The sequence below is a fragment of the Pseudorca crassidens genome, chromosome 15 (genome assembly GCF_039906515.1).
Source record: "Pseudorca crassidens isolate mPseCra1 chromosome 15, mPseCra1.hap1, whole genome shotgun sequence".
Taxonomy (NCBI): domain Eukaryota; kingdom Metazoa; phylum Chordata; class Mammalia; order Artiodactyla; family Delphinidae; genus Pseudorca; species Pseudorca crassidens.
In genome coordinates this window covers 65,309,666-65,322,106 of record NC_090310.1, presented here as the reverse complement: position 1 = coordinate 65,322,106, position 12,441 = coordinate 65,309,666, and the positions used below count along the sequence as shown (strand labels likewise).

At 46.6% G+C, this 12,441-nt stretch overlaps 1 protein-coding gene and 2 long non-coding RNA genes across 11 annotated transcripts in view; 2 read left to right on the top strand and 1 right to left on the bottom strand.

Annotated features, from left to right (window-relative positions):
* The first annotated feature begins 623 nt into the window (after positions 1 to 623).
* LOC137206440 (uncharacterized) lies at positions 624 to 2,119 on the top strand. Its single transcript, XR_010934650.1, has 2 exons — positions 624 to 829; positions 1,924 to 2,119. It is a non-coding gene; the product is annotated as an uncharacterized lncRNA (long non-coding RNA).
* Positions 2,120 to 3,836: 1,717 nt separating this feature from the next.
* On the bottom strand, positions 3,837 to 10,113 carry LOC137207746 (uncharacterized). Its single transcript, XR_010935233.1, has 3 exons — positions 10,033 to 10,113; positions 8,269 to 8,384; positions 3,837 to 7,141 (listed from the first exon to the last, which is right to left on the bottom strand). It is a non-coding gene; the product is annotated as an uncharacterized lncRNA (long non-coding RNA).
* Positions 10,114 to 10,197: 84 nt separating this feature from the next.
* GSS (glutathione synthetase) overlaps positions 10,198 to 12,441 on the top strand; it is a 49,953-nt gene continuing 47,709 nt past the window's right edge. For 8 of the 9 annotated variants that reach the window (XM_067707916.1, XM_067707912.1, XM_067707910.1 and 5 more), the window contains exon 1: positions 10,198 to 10,314. The gene's annotated coding sequence lies outside the window, so the exon portion shown is untranslated. Of the gene's footprint in view, positions 10,315 to 10,399; positions 10,552 to 12,441 lie in introns of those variants that run through there. The other variant, XM_067707918.1, reaches the window with a different exon arrangement.

Sequence of the window (12,441 nt, the reverse complement as noted above, 5' to 3'; positions counted from 1 at the left end):
ATCACTTAACCTCTTAACAATGGAGATTCGTACAAAGTACCCACCACATAGGATTCTGATGAGCACTATATGGGTTAAAACATCCGAAGTGCTTAGAACAGTGCCTGGCACATAGCAGAGACTCATGATGTAACGTGGGTTTCCCTCATATTATATTATTATTTACATTATTGTTGTTACTTTCAAGATATCTCATTAAATGAAAAAAGGGAGGAGCAGAGAGGAATAGGTGGCTGGAGGCTAGGAAAGGGACAGACTGATATTTTTTCCTTGTGTATCCTTTTATACCTTTGAATTTTGAATCATGTCTATGTATTACCTATTTATTAAGTGTTTGCTAAATGAATAAAGGTCGCTTCCAACATATCGACCCTTGAAAAAGCAAGCCCCTACTCTGTGCCAGAGGGGAGGGCCTGGAGGAGGGCGGGTCCTCAGGGTGTGGGCTCAGTGCCCTCAGCCCTGGGTCTGACTCCCTGGGACACCCTCTGTCCTCCAACCCAAAGGTGGACAAGATGTATCCATGCGAAATCACCCCAGAGCAAATTGTAAGCCAGAAGGAAGGCTTCCCAGTTTCTAGGCCAAGCAGCAGGGGTGGAAGGGGCAGTGGAAAAAGGCTCCTGCCCTCTTCCCTGGCCCCAGCCCCCAACTCTTCAGCCCAAGCTATTCTTAGAACCCAGATAATGCCAGCAGTTGCTGCTGTTCATATCAGCTTCCAGAGCCACCGGGTCCTGAGAGGCTCAGTGCTGCCCCCACCCCCAGAACGCTGGCCTCTCTGCAAGGTATGGGCGTCCTGCTCGCTCCATCCACCGTATCCCGCAGGCCACTGCAGGTAGGTAAGAGGACTGGGTGGTGGGCCCCTCCAAGACTTCCCTTGCCAGGCAGCCGAGTGGAAATAGGAAGGGCTAAAGGACACCCTAGGGCATGGGCTGACCCCTGGAGGTCACCATCCAGATAGTCTGACCCGGCCTCAGCCTCCAAACTATGCTCAGAATATGAATGAAAGGACTGGGGGCTCCAGACACGGGTTAGCCTGGGGAGCTGGGGTGGGGGAGAGTGGAAACAGCAGCAGGAGGAAAGCCTGGGAGGGTCAGTGTATAGGGGAGGGAGGACGCTAAAAAAAAGGAGGAAGAGATGGCAGAAGAGGTCTGCTAGCTCTGGCTCCAGAGTCAGACTGTCCAGCTCTGCCCCTCACTTGCTGTGTGACCTTGACCTTTTCCTGTTGGAGCTTCAATTTCCGTCATAAAATGAGCATAACCTTATTCCATTGGGTTGTTAAGCAGAGTCAAGGAAATAATGTATGTAAAGAGCTTAGCCTGTGCCTGATACCTACAAGCCCTATGTAAATGTCTGACGACATTACCGTTGACTGTTTGAGCAGGCAATGGTTCTTTTTTAGCTTTGCACCTGCAGGGACTAGGCTGGGCACATGTTAGGACTGCCTCTTTGAGTCCTTGCTCTGCCATTTACAAGCTAAGTGACCGTGAGTTAGTTACTTAACCTCTCTGAGCCTTGGGTCCTTCGTTGCAAAATGGATATACGAAGAGTACCTGCCTCATGATGTTGCTGAGAGATATAAATGAACCAGAGTGCTTAGCCCATGGTAAGAGATCAACAGTGTGAACACGCCAGCCCTGTGGTGATGTGTATGTTGGGGCAGTCTGGAGAGGAGGCCTTGGGTCTGCCACTCTGGGGATGGAATTTGAGGTAGTGCCCAGGGCAGCCAACATTCTGGAAGAGACATCCTTGTGGGCATACGTGGGAGGAAAGTCCCAGGGTCTTAAAAGACCACAGCCACCCCACTGCCAAAATCCTGTGCCAAAACCTTGGCCCTGCCTGGGGTCTCAGGATCAAGACAGGCTTGTCCCAGCCTCTGTCAGAGTCCTGTTTTGTTGAGTTCAACAAACACTCTCTGATGCCACCCAGATTGGGACTGGTTGTAGGCTTGCACGCCTGTGCTCCGCAACAAGAGAGGCCACCACAACGAGAAGCCCACGCACCACAACAGAAGAGTAGCCCCCGCTCGCCGCAGCTAGAGAAAGCCTGTGCACCGCAATGAAGACCCAAAGCAGCCAAAAATAACTAAATAAAATAAATTTATAACAACAAAAGAAAATGTAAACTGGAATCACCCTATATTAAAAAAAAAAAAGAACCATCTTCCCCAGGGGCCTCTCACTCTGCTCCCTGCTGCCTTCTCCATGCCAGGCCCAGTGGATATTGCGACTTGCGTTTCTCACCTACCCAAGCCTGGGCAAGCTTCTCCTTTCTTTGCTGTCCTGGGTTTAGCTGAGCCAGGCTAACAATACAGCACAGTGCTTAAGAGTTCTGGAGTCAGACTGCCTGGGTACAAACCTTCAGTTACTCTGCCCCTTTGATCCTCTGTTCCTCATCTATAAAGCAGGAATAATAACAGCACCTACACCACAGGGAATTAAATAATACCTATAAAAAGAAAAAGGTACAATGCCTCGCATGTGTTCAATACACAATACTTACTATTATTTTTCTTATTATCATTATCATCATCCCCAAACTCAGTGAATAAATAAGGGAAATACAGGGACTTCCCTGGCAGTCCAGTGGTTAAGATTCTGAGCTTCCACTGAAGGGGGCACATGTCTGATCCCTGGTCAGGGAACAAAGATCCCGCATGCCGTGAGGTGCAGCCAAAAAATAATAAAAATTAAAAACAAACAAAACAAAAAACCAAGGGAAATACATCCCACCAATACAGAGACCATGAGAAGGTCCTCAAGAAAGGGTCATTCCTAAGACCGTGGGATCCCATTCTCATCATTACACAATTCCCTTCTGGCTTCTCTCTAGTTCCCTCCCTTCTTGGTGAAAGTGTGGGGAGATGGAAGGGCAAGACTATAGCCTCTCCCTGGGGTAAGGCTCCCATTGCTGGTTTCAAGGTGACAACTGCCTTTCCCCATATATATAGAGTTGTTGGTCTCACCCAGTGCTTCCTAGCTCCAGGGTCTCCCTACAAACAGCTGGCAGTCTAGGCCCAGAGCCCTGCCATCCTCTAGCCACAGGAAGAATAGAGGGTCATCTCCTCATCAAAGAGCTGAATCCATTCTACTTTCATGCCATCCACCCACCCATGCAAATACTTACTGAAAAATAAACTTTGCTATTAATCTGGGAAATCCTAATGAGATATCATTTCACACCCACTAGCCTGGCACAATCAAAAAAGCCCAACAATATTGAGTCTTGGTGAGGATGCCGAATAAGGGCAATTCTAATACATTGCTGGCAGGAGTGCAAATTTGTAAAACCACTTATGAGAGTAATTTTGTATTATCTAGTAAATCTGAATATGCCCATGACCTTCAACATACTGCACGAGGAGGCACATATTAGACTGTTTACCCTTTGTAACAGCAAAATAGTAGAGACAACCCCAAAGGATCATTCATAGGAGAAAAGGTAAATGAAATGTGGTATTTTTATGCAATGAAACCTATAGAGCAGTGAAAACAAATGAACTAGTGACTCGTATCAACATGGATGAATCTCCCAGCATAAGGCTGAATGAGAAAATCAAGCTGCACAAGAACACACGTTACCATGTAAAGTCCCCCAAACAGGAAAAACAGTATCATATATTTTTTTAGAAACATACCCCTAGTAAAAGGACTAAAAATGCATACGACCTACCTCGTACCATGAATCAAAGACCTAAATGTAACAGCAAAACCCATAAATCTCACAGAATACAGGTGTGAGTCTTCATGATTTGGGATTAGGCAATGGTTTTGTAGATATGACACTCTAAACATAAGCAACCTAAGAAAAAAAATAGATGAATTAGATTACATAAAAATTAAAAACGTTTGTGCTTCAAAGGACACTATCAAGGGGTGGGATAGGGAGGGTGGGAGGGAGACGCAAGAGAGAGGGGACATGGGCATGTATGTATACATATAGCTGATTCACTTTGTTATACAGCGGCAACTAACACAACAATGTAAAGCAATTATACTCCAATAAAGATATTTTAAAACACCCCAATTTCTTCAATATAAAGAGGCTGCATAAAATATATAGAAATTTACCAAAAAAAAAAAAAAGACAACATCAAGAAACTGAAAAGAAAACCCACAGAATGGGAGAAAATATTTGCAAATCATATATCTGATAAGGGTCTGGTATCCAGAATATATAAAGAATTCTTAAAACTCAATAATATTTTTGCCCTTAAAATGGGTAAAAGGTTTTAATAGACATTTCCCCAAAGGATATATACAAATGGCCAATAAGCACACGAAAACACGCTCAAATCATTAGTCATTAGGGAAATGCAAATTGAAACCATAATGAGATACCACTTCACACCCATTAGGATGGTCATAATCAAAGAGATAAGTGTTGGTGAAGATGTAAAAATTGAAACTCTCATACATTGCTGGTGGGAATGGAAAACAGTGCAGCCACTTTAGAAAACAGTCTGGCAGTTCCTCAAAAAGTTAAACATAGAGTTACCATATGACCCAGCAAGTCCACTTATATAACCAAGAGAATTGAAAACATATATCCACACAAAAACTTGTTCATAGCAGCATTATTTATAGCAAAAAGCAGAAACAACCCAAATGTCCACCAAGTGATGGATAAACAAAATGTGCTGTATTCACACAATGGAATACCACACCATAAAAAGGAATGAAATATTGATTCATACTACAACATGGATGAACCTTGAAAACATTATGGTAAGTGAAAGAAGCCAGACACAAAAGACCACATACAGGATTCCATTTATAGTAAATGTCCAGAATGGGCAAATCCATAGAGACAGAAAGCAGATTAGTGATTGCCGGGGCTGGAGACAGGGAGGAATGGGGGAGTGACTGATAAGGAGTATGGGGTTCCTTTTGGGGGTGAAAATGTTCTAGAATTAGATAGTGGTGATGGTTGCACAATCTTGTGAACACACTAAAAGCCACTAAACTGTACACTTAAGCAGGTTGAATTTTATGGTATATGAATAAAAAAATGGCATAGGGGCTTCCCTGGTGGCGCAGTGGTTGAGAGTCCACCTGCCGATGCAGGGGACAAGGGTTCATGCCCCAGTCTGGGAAGATCCCACATGCCACGGAGTGGCTGGGCCCGTGAGCCATAGCCGCTGAGCCTGCACGTCCAGAGCCTGTGCTCCACAATGGGAGAGGCCACAACAGTGAGAGGCCCGCATACCACAAAAAAAAAGAAAAAAAAATGGCGTAGAATAATAAACACCAAATTCAGGAGACTCTTTAACTTCGGCAGGGGTTGGGGAGGTGCAGTTGTAGAGGGGCACACAGGGGGCCTTCAGCTATATTAGCAGTTTTTATTTCGCAAGTGGGGTGGTGGGTATATGGTTGTCTGTTATACTAACATTTATACTTTTCTCAATGTTTTTATAATAAATAAAATTTAAAAGCATTTACTGAGTGTCAAGTAGGACCAGGCACTGGGCTACTTGGGTGGTATAATGGTGAGTAAAAGTGGATTTCACCCTTCCCAAAAGGTAGATAAAGATAAGTAGTGGGACTTCCCTGGTGGTCCAGTGGTTAAGAAGCTGTCTTGAGGGTTTCCCTGGTGGCGCAGTGGTTAAGAATCTGCCTGCCAATGCAGGGAACACAGGTTCGAGCCCTGGTCCAGGAAGATCCCACATGCCACAGAGCAGCTAAGCCCATGCGCCACAACTACTGAGCCTGCACTCTAGGGCCCACGAGCCACAGCTACTGAGCCCACGCGCCACAACTACTGAAGCCCACGTGCCTAGAGCCCATGCTCCACAACAAGAGAAGACACCACAATGAGAAGCCCGCGCACCGCAACGAAGACCCAACACAGCCAAAAATAAATTAATTAATTAAAAAAAAATCTGTCTTGCAATGCAGGGGATGCCAGTTCGATCCCTGGTCAGGGAACTAAGATCCCACATGCCACAGAGCAACTAAGCCCTCGTGCTGCAAATACTGAGCCCACGTGCCACAACTACAGAGCCCATTCCCTCTGGAGCCCGCAAGCCACAACTAGAGAGCCTGTGCACCACAACTAGTGAGCCCACACGCTCTGGAGCTCCCGAGCCACAACTAGAAAGAAGCCCGTGCACCACAACGAACAGCCCGAGCACTGCAATGAAAGATCCCGTGTGCCGCAACTAAGACCCAATGCAGCCAATAAATAAATAAATAAATATTTTTTTTAAAAAACAATGGATAAGTAGTAAGCGGAAAAGAGGGGCTATAAGTAAGTCATCACTCCTTTCTGGGCTCCTGTTTCCTCATGGATGAAATGAGAGCTGGACTAGAAGCTTGTTGATAGAAAGTCTCTGAGGATCCTGGGTGCTGAGGAGTGTATCCCCTTTATCAGCTCACAGCTTCAAGAATTCATCATGCACGATGAGCACACAAGCCCTAGAGTCAGTCCTGGTGCCATCAATCACCCCAAGTGGGCCTAAGGTAAAGCCCAACTGAGTCTGTTTCTTCTCAGTAAAATAGAGACAGTAACTTCTCCCTCCCAGGATTACTGGGGCATGTAAATGAGATAACACATGTAAAGTGTCCGGGACAGGCCTGGCACACAGTAAATCCTCAACACATAGAAGAGCCCTCCCTTTGATTCCAAAGGCATTTCCTGAGCAGCATGGCTGGGCCAGGCCTGTGGTAGGTAGGGGCTGGAAGACACAGGATTTCCACTCTGAACGGCCAAGCAGTGGCCCCCAGTCAGGCGTGGAGACAGCCTCATAATTCCAGGCAGAGTGATGTCATTGCTAAAAAGAGACAGCAGCCACGTGCACAAATGCAGACCTCCGTGCAATGCAGACCCTGGGACGACACAGATGTCCCAGTCAAGAGGCCCAGTCTAGGCTTGGCCAGAGGCCCTTACAGGGGGAAAGGCAACATACAAAGAGATTGACCTCCATTCACACTGCAGTGCAGCCCTCCTTGCCTTTTCCTTAAACTAATTTAGACTCAAATGTTCCCACAAACCCAACAGAGTTTGCAGTGGATTCAGAAGTCAGCTTTGGGAAGCCTGAGCTCGTGGCACATCCCAAGGTACGTGTGTAGGTGCACAATGGCTAAGAGTGTAAAGCTGCATGATCTTCGGCAAGTCAGGGCATTTCTTCAAGCCTCCAAGTCCCCAGCTGTAAAATGGACATGATAACAGTACTCACCTCATAGGTTTGTGGTGAAAGTGAGATAACAACTGTAAAGCCAGCAGCCAAGTACCCGGCACTTAACGAGCAGATCAAATAAAGATTAGTCATTGTTAGAAAAAAAACAAAAAACAGATTCCATTTTGAAAGTGAGGGAAGTGGGATTCAGAGAGGTGAGAAGTCTTGCCCATAGTCACACTGATAGTTTGTGGAGTCAGGATTTGAACTCAGGTTGGAGACATGAAAGGCTCAAGACATCATAAACTCGCTCTGCTCCAAAATCTTCAGCAGGTTCCCTGATGTCCACTAAAGGGAATCTATCCTTGCCATGGAGGGAGGAACCAGCAAAGGCTTGAGGCCAGAAGGACCTCGGGCAAGTTCCCTAATCCTGGGTTCCTTGATCTGGGATCCCTGAGTAGGCCTGAAGAGGTCTCTGAATTCCTCCACATGGTCTGCTAAAAGTTTGCGTCTAATGAAGATTCTCAAAGGAGCCTATGGCCTCAAAAGTAACAAACGACTGACTTGACCTCACTTCCCATGTTTTCTTATCACCCAATGGAGATACAGTACCCACCTGGAAAGGCTGTGAGGGGATCAAATGAGATAGTTTATGAGAAGCACCTGAAACATCCCAAGCTTTCACTTAATGTTGGTTTCCTTCCCTTCCTCCCTCCCCAGCTTATTTCCATCAGTCGGCAAATATTATTGAGTATCTACTATTCCAGGTGCTAGGGGTAAAGTGGTGACCAAGACAGATATTGCCCCTGTTTTCATGGAGCTCACATTCTAGTGGAGGGAAACACATAAAATTAATAATTTCAGATACTAGTAAGTGCTATGTAGAAAATACACAGGAAAATGTGACACAGGCTGGTCAGGTGGGGATGTCATCTGAGAAGGAAACATCTGAATGACAAGAAGGAGCCACTTACGCCAAGATTTAGAAGAAAAGCATCTGAGCAGAGGGAGCAAGAAAGGCAAAGACTTGCTGGAAACATCTTTGGCCAAGAGCCCCTCACTTCCAGTCCCACCACAAACTGGATCCCCTTGAACAAGTCACATAACTTCTGAGGCTCAACTGCCACATCTACAAAATGGGAATGAAAATACCTTACCTGCCACAATGTGAGAGGACACAACCAAAGGGGTGTTAAGGTCTGGGATCCTCCCCAAATCTCACAAATAGGCACATGATACACATCATTTGGCACCCATCTTGGAAGAGGAGAACCTGCACAGAGAACCCTGGGTCATGATTTTTTAATTTCATGCTGCCCTAGAAATAGCTTCCTTTGTTCCTTGTTAGCCCGGTGGACTTTTTCTGGCACCTGGGGCCTATTATAGTAACTGCTGCTTCAGACTCTCCCTTAGGTACAAAAGCAGACAAAAGAGGGACATCATGAAATCACAGTTGTGGCAATAAACAGACCACCTATCCCTTCCTTCCCACCAACAAGATTGGAAAGCTCAGTCTGTCCTGTAGGTAATGTACATACTTTATTATTTTTTAAATATTTATGTATTTATTTATTTTGGCTGCCCTGGATCTTAGTTGCAGCACATGGGATCTTCGTTGTGGCATGTGGGCTTCTTAGTTGAGGCATGCATGCAGGAGGATCTAGTTCCCCAACCAGGGATCCAGCCTGGTTCGCCTGCATTGGGAGCAAGCAGTCTTACCCACTGGACCACCAGGGAAGTCCCACATACTTTATTTAAGGAGTTGGAAACATCCTGTACCCTGGATTGGGCCGCTGATTTATAATCAGTCGGAGTTCTCTCTCCTAAATATCTCTTTAATCTGTCCCCTTCTCTCCATCTTCTCGGCCCCGCCTCATCATCTCACACCTTAACTACCTCTGAGATCTCTCTCTGGCCTTGGTCTCCCCACTTACAAACCATTTGCCATGCTGTAACCAGAACCTAACACACCATGTTTCCCTCTTCCTTAATATCCTTAGACAACTCATTGGACAAACGCTAAACTTCTTAACCTAGCATCCAAGGCTCCCTCCCCAAGACTGAGCTCCTAAAAGCCTGCTCCAACCCCCAGACCCTCCTCAGTATCTACACCAAACTCCTCATTGTCTCTAAAACAAGACTAGCCACATTCAGGATTATTTGCCTTTGCTGTTTCTGCTCCTGCTACTTGGTACACTAGCCCCTTTCCTGCCTCTAACCTCCACCCCTACTTCCTTCACTGTTTACACACGCTTACCTGTCCTTCAAGACCCCAAAAGCCTTCCGTACTTCCCCAGAAAAACACTGTTTACCTGTCTACCTTTTTAATCAGAGGTGAAAGCCGGGGCTCTGTCTTATTCATGGTTAATTCCCCAGAGCCCAGACTGATAAATTCAGTTTAATTAAAATTCATATCAGGTGCTTCAGACTGAGAAGAATCCTATCACAATCCAGAAAGAAGGCACAGTTAAAGAACTGGGGAGCTGCCAAGGGGTGAGATGGAGGTAGGGATAAAAAAAACCTGCATTAAAAAAAAAAAACTGCACCAGATCCTGATGCGAGTGATATTGGACATTTTGTGAAACACTGGATCACCCTCAAACGTTCCTAACTTTAAAACTGCTGGAAAAATGAAATTACTTTCCTTTTGCCATTAAGGCTTTTCCTGCAGCTGTCCCAGGGTTGGAGAAATCAGGTGTTCTTTTCTGGGACCCAGCTGGGTTCCAACACTGGTTCAGCCTTTAACGTGTTATGGGACCCTGCGCTGGGCTCTGTCTCTGTCTCTGGGCCTCTATTACCACACCCACTACCACCAACTGTGTGTCCCCAAGGTAGTGACTGTCCCATTCTGAGTATCAGTTTCCCCATCTTGCATCGGAAGTCAGCAGTTGCGACGCCCTACGAGCTTTAGCTTTTCAAACCCGTAGCTCCCGGCGGCCCCAACACGACTCCTCCCTTTCTTCCCAAGGTGCTGTTCCAAAGCTGTCCTCACACGGACCGCCCCTTCCCAGCCACCGTCCAGCTCCGCTGCTCTTTAAGCCCTGCCTGGGGTGGGGTGGGGGGGAGGATTGTGTGTGTGGGGGGGGGGGTGGCGGTGGGAGGGGACGCGCAAGCGCGTTGGATCACATCGAGGCCCCGCCCCCTGAAGCTCCGGTGAAGGCGCGAGGGGGCCTGAGTACAGAGAGCGGCAGGACGACGAACGAGTAGGTTGGGGCACGGCAACGGCGGCCGGCAAGGGTCACGTTTCTTCGGGAGGAAGGCCATGAGGGAGGGGTCTGTCAGCGATTGGAGCCCCGGAGACCAGGAGATGTCGCAGCTCATACCCATGGCAGGGACCTAGGAGCTGGTGTCCAGTGAGGGGGTGGGGTTGGTGCTTCTCGATTGCAGATTTCCTAGATCTCCTGACTCCAGATTGTGCTGGTGTCGGGCGCTCGGTGCCGGTGAGACTAGAGCCGGAGTTTTTTTTTTTTTAAACAACAAAAGTGGAAGCGATTAGAACCAAACTTTGCCTCTGGTGGGAGCGAGCGGGCCGTGAGGTGGGGCAGGCCTGGGCAGGAGACCGTGTTGTTGCCCCGGGCCTCACGCAGGCATTGGCCTCGCGCTTGGCTTTTAAGTCCGACCGGGGTTTTCTTGTGGGCGTGTTAAGGCTTTTGGTGATCTGGCTCCAGTATGTCATTCATTCATCATTCTTTCATTTAACATTCATTGAATACTGTAGTAGGCGCTGGAGCTAGAGAAGTGATCAAGACACACTATTCCCAATGATACAGGGGAAATTAATGGGTCGTAGAAAAAAGCCCTGGGCGGGGAACAGGGACGGCTTCTGAAACTAAGTCGTGAGCGGTGGGGATTGTCCCAAAGAGAGACGACAGCAAATGCCAAGGCCTGGAAGCGGGAGACTAGCCGGTGTGTCCTGAAGATACATCACTCCGAATCTGTTTCGTGCCTAGGGAAGAGATGGTGGTAGTCGGAACCACGCCTCCTAACGGTGAAGGTGGAAAGAAATTAAGGAATTTAGAGTATTGTATACTGAGATAGAATCCACAGGATTTGGGGAGAATGGGGTGTAGGAAAGACGTATGTACAAGGCTTGGGTGCCTGGGTCGGGTTCATCAAGAGTAGGAGCAGATTTATGGGGAGACAACAACACATTCTATTCTGGTTCTATGGAGACGCTCAGTAAGCAGTTGGATATTCTCCGTTGAAGGTCAGGAAAAACACTGCAGTGAAGTTATAGATTCGAGTGTCATCAGCAAAACAGAAATAAAGCCACAAGAAGGATTGAGACTGTAGAATGAGAAAAACAAAGGGCCCAATTAGCACTTCTCATAGCAATTATTTTTGTCTTATCTTTCTCTGCGTCCTCAGTCAGGGTCCTGGCATTAGATGCCAATCAGTAAAAACCCAACAGCAGGTGGAGATAATAGAATCCCAGAGTTGTGAAGAGATGGGGGCCAATGGAGGGTTCCATTGCTCTAATGTCAGAGTCACAGCTTCTAGTCTTGGCTCTGCCACCAGGCTGCTGGTTGACCTCTGACAAGTCTTCTACCTGTAAAGTAGGTACAGCCAAAAAAGAAGCTCCCATGTATAGAGCTTCAAACACTGCTAAGGAACTACACACAGGTTTTTTTTTTTTTTCATTTAATCCACATGGTGACCTTATTTATAAAGGAAGTATTATTATGGATTCAAACCCAGGTCTGACTGACCTCAGAGCTTTGTTCTCTACTATGACTGCCCTTATCTATGTCTCACCTGACAGGGTTGTTGTCAGGACCCTCTTGAAATCACATGCTCATTCTTTCAAAACATTGTGCTGAGGCCGACAGACTATCATTATTGGTCTAGCACCAGTTCTGTCATGGGGAGTGGGGGATGGAGCTGAATGTGATGGAGGTTACTTGTCATTCTCCAGCTCTCTTCCTGGGACCACTGAGCTGGGCAGCCATGTTCTAATGACTGGTGTTTCCAGATTTTTATCCAGATTTTCTTACACCCCTGGGGCCTACTGCAAAATCAGTGAGTGTCAAAGTGTGAGTTGGTTCACCCTGTGTGTCTCTGGCAGCCAGTTGGACTCCTCCTATTACATTGGGCACTTGGGTTTCAATTATTTCTATCCTGCTAATATGATTTCTCAAGAATATTTTCTGTCTTTTGGTTCTATGATGATAGATGTCCATACAAGGAATGTAATCATTTCCTGCTAGTGAGTTTGCCTCTGGTTAGTATGAGGGAGGAGTTCACCTTATTTGCATTTAATAGTATTCCACAAAGAGCTCCTTTCCCCCACTCCCACATAATTTATTTGAAACCTGCCGACATGGGTTGTT